The sequence below is a fragment of the Silene latifolia genome, chromosome X, assembly GCF_048544455.1.
Source record: "Silene latifolia isolate original U9 population chromosome X, ASM4854445v1, whole genome shotgun sequence".
Taxonomy (NCBI): Eukaryota; Viridiplantae; Streptophyta; class Magnoliopsida; order Caryophyllales; family Caryophyllaceae; genus Silene; species Silene latifolia.
Window position 1 is genome coordinate 112410819 of NC_133537.1, and position 3356 is coordinate 112414174.

Below are 3356 nucleotides of genomic sequence, written 5' to 3' on the forward strand. Positions count from 1 at the left end.
TCATCTTGAGCATATTGATATAATTATTGTCTTGAGCATCTTATAATCATATTATTATCATTGTTGGTTGGTTCTCTGTTGTTTATTGGTATCTTGAAGGAGGATTGACATTGCAATTGAGATTATTTGGTCGGCCAGGCACGGGGACATAGGGTGCCGTGGACGTGCGCAGTTTTGCTCGGCCAGGCACGGTGGCGTGGGGTTGGCCGTGGACCTGAGCAGTACTCGCATTGTGACGGTGTTTTGTTGTATCAGTTATGGCGCGTGGATGTGGTACACGATTGTAGCGTGTGTGTGATGGTCTTTTGGCTTGAGTCTCTTTGATTGTATTTTATTGCAGGCTTATCATAGTATTTACTGTTGTTTAGTTATCCTACTCAACCTCGTGGTTGACCGTGTATTTGTGAACACCTGTGATGAACCAATTATTGGGAAGCAGATTGATTTTAGGTTAGCTTGTGTGATGTGCTAGATGCTTGGAGGGAGCTTTGGACGTTGACCTTTATCAAAGTCTAGAGATCACTTTAATTATTCACACTATTTTTATTTCCGCTGCAGTTGTATTAAAATGTATTTTTATTATTTATTTATCTCGCTGGAACTTTTGTAATAAAACCATTTGAGGCACTTTAATTATATCGTCTTAAAGTACTTTGGTAATTGTTTGTCTTTTATACTTACTACCTTAGGCAACTGAGATGGTAACACCTTTATTTATCTGGGAATGTCTTGCCAAAGGCTCCTAAATAAATGGGGTGTTATAGCAAGTCATTGAAAAAGAGGTCATATCCTTTATCAGAAGAATATCATTTGTAGATATGGAGTTCCTTTATAAATAGTGTGTGACAATGGCACACACTTTGTTGGGAAAAGAACAATGGCTTTCTGTGCTGAATGGAATATCAATTTGGTAGCATCAACCCCTGGCTACCCAAAAGCAAATGGTCAGGCTGAATCAAGCAACAAAGTGGTCATCAACTGCTTGAAGAAGAAGCTGAAGAGAAGATGTAGATACCCGATATCTGTTGAATCCCCAACAAACACCCGATGATTATCGGACTACAACATGCTTAGAAATCGCTACGTTTGATCGACCGTCTATATAACTACGCGTCGAAAAACGCAAAAACCGATTTCGAAAACAACAAAAACATATTCAAAACATTTCAAAAATACCTGGAGTGTTTTATGCACGACGACAGGGTCTCAAATACACTAACTAGAGTCAAAACCGACACCGGACCAAAACCGGACTCAAAATTCAAATCCCGACTCCAATAACGAGTCAAACCGAGTCCAACACAAAAAAACAAACCCCACAATGCTTCCATGCTAAGTATAAACGGTATACTTGATGGTCAAGTTCAACAATCATGTCCTACAAAACCTCGGATAAAACAAACAACAAATCCAAATGCGTGATAGTGACAAGACAGATCAAAGGCCCGCGGACATGCTCGCGCCTCTTCAAGCAGCCTATATGGCCACGTCGGCCAAAACGCACACCACCACACAATCCTCTTTAAATACCCCTCAAATGCCACCATTTTAAGGTACACGAGAGTTCACCCCTTCTTTTCTCCCTTAAAATTCATGACCTCGACTTCCCAAGTCAACAAACGACACGTATTTTCGACCTACCGATTGATAATACGAGCCTTACACATTCTTTGGTACCCGTGCATTAAATCACTTGACTTACCACTTCGACCAACTACACCATCACTAAAACAAAGCAACACTCCATATTTTATAAAAATGGTTTTAAATCGAGTTTTCTGACTCACGTTTTTATACGTTGTCGATTTCTCGTCAAGCAACTTAGCATGTAAGTATCAGGGTGTAATTAATCCTCTTATTTCATGTTATTTTTATTTGTTTTTATGACTTTAACATGATAACACATGCATAACATGACCCCAAATACGGATTGATCGAGCCAAAACCGAGTTTTGACCTTAGGCAGAAGCTCTTAGTCAAAACTAGGTGCCTCACGCCTCTTATGGCACCCTAGGCCAGAACTCAAACGTGTTAACTCAAACGTGTTTGAGTTTGTCTTTCCTCCATTTTCATTTCTTATTTGTAATCGGTTTTTACCATTTCAAATATTTCAAACCATTTTTACAATAAATATTTTTAACCATGAATTATACTCACCCTTGGTTCTTTATACCATGACGGTTTAATCCGTGACTCGATGATAATATTTGGTTAATTATATTTTTAAAGGGTATTTAAAGCCCTCTTTTCATTTGTTTACATTAGCAAAAACCACATTAGTCATACACGAATAATCATCCTTGGTTCTATATATCATGTCGGTTTAACCCGAGTACGATGATAAACTTTGACTAATTACAAAGTAATGAACTTAACATAATTAGTTCATACCAAACACTTTTTTTACACTTTAATTACAAAGCAATGAACTTAATATAATTAGTTCATATCAAGCATTTTTACATCCTTTTTACAAAACTATTCATGTGAAGCTTGCAAAACCGAACCCGATATTGAATATTATCAAGATAATGATAATTATTCCGAGTCATGTTCTTCATATTAGCACAAAAACGGTCTTAACGACCTTTTCAACAAAAGCGGGTTTTAACACCCTTTTACAAACAACTTCACAAATATTTTCAACAACCAGGAGAGACACTATAGGTCGCCTAATGACTCGCGCCCCAAGGCAACTCATGCTTTCTACATTTCATGTGTGGTCATGCCTCCTTGCATCGCCTGATGGCTCGCGCCTCAAATGGCTGCCTGACACTGCTCTTGTCTTATTTCTAGAACTCATCCAGGACGATCCCGACTTCGGCTAACCCGAATACAGAACGGATCAGATTGATGAGTTTGCATTTTAACACTTTGCATTCTAAAACGCATTTTAAGACAAATGGATCGTGTTAAGCACCACATACCTAACTTGGTAAATGGATGTTTATTTTCCGTCTTGCATGCAAATAATCATTAAATCCAACTCGACATCAGTTACTTGATACTTGGATAAACAACCGATATAGCAAATCTCACATGTTAGGTTTAAACTTGTGGATCCGCATTTATACATTTAACCCGTTTTATCAACTTTTGCACTTAACCAACCAAGATCGATCAGTAGAGACGGCTACTGCGGGCAGGATTGGGTGTTTGATTAAAGAGCTTCCCAATACGTACCCTCACCTCTTACTCATAAACTTTGGATAGTGGACGACCTTATACAGGGCGAATGAGAGTCATTCTAGTGATAGGATGCTAAAGAGGGATGATTCCTTATCTTTAGTACCAATGTCAAGCACCGTTTTTTGCTTCGTTTGACCGAGGTACAAAGTGGATTCGAACGGTTTCCA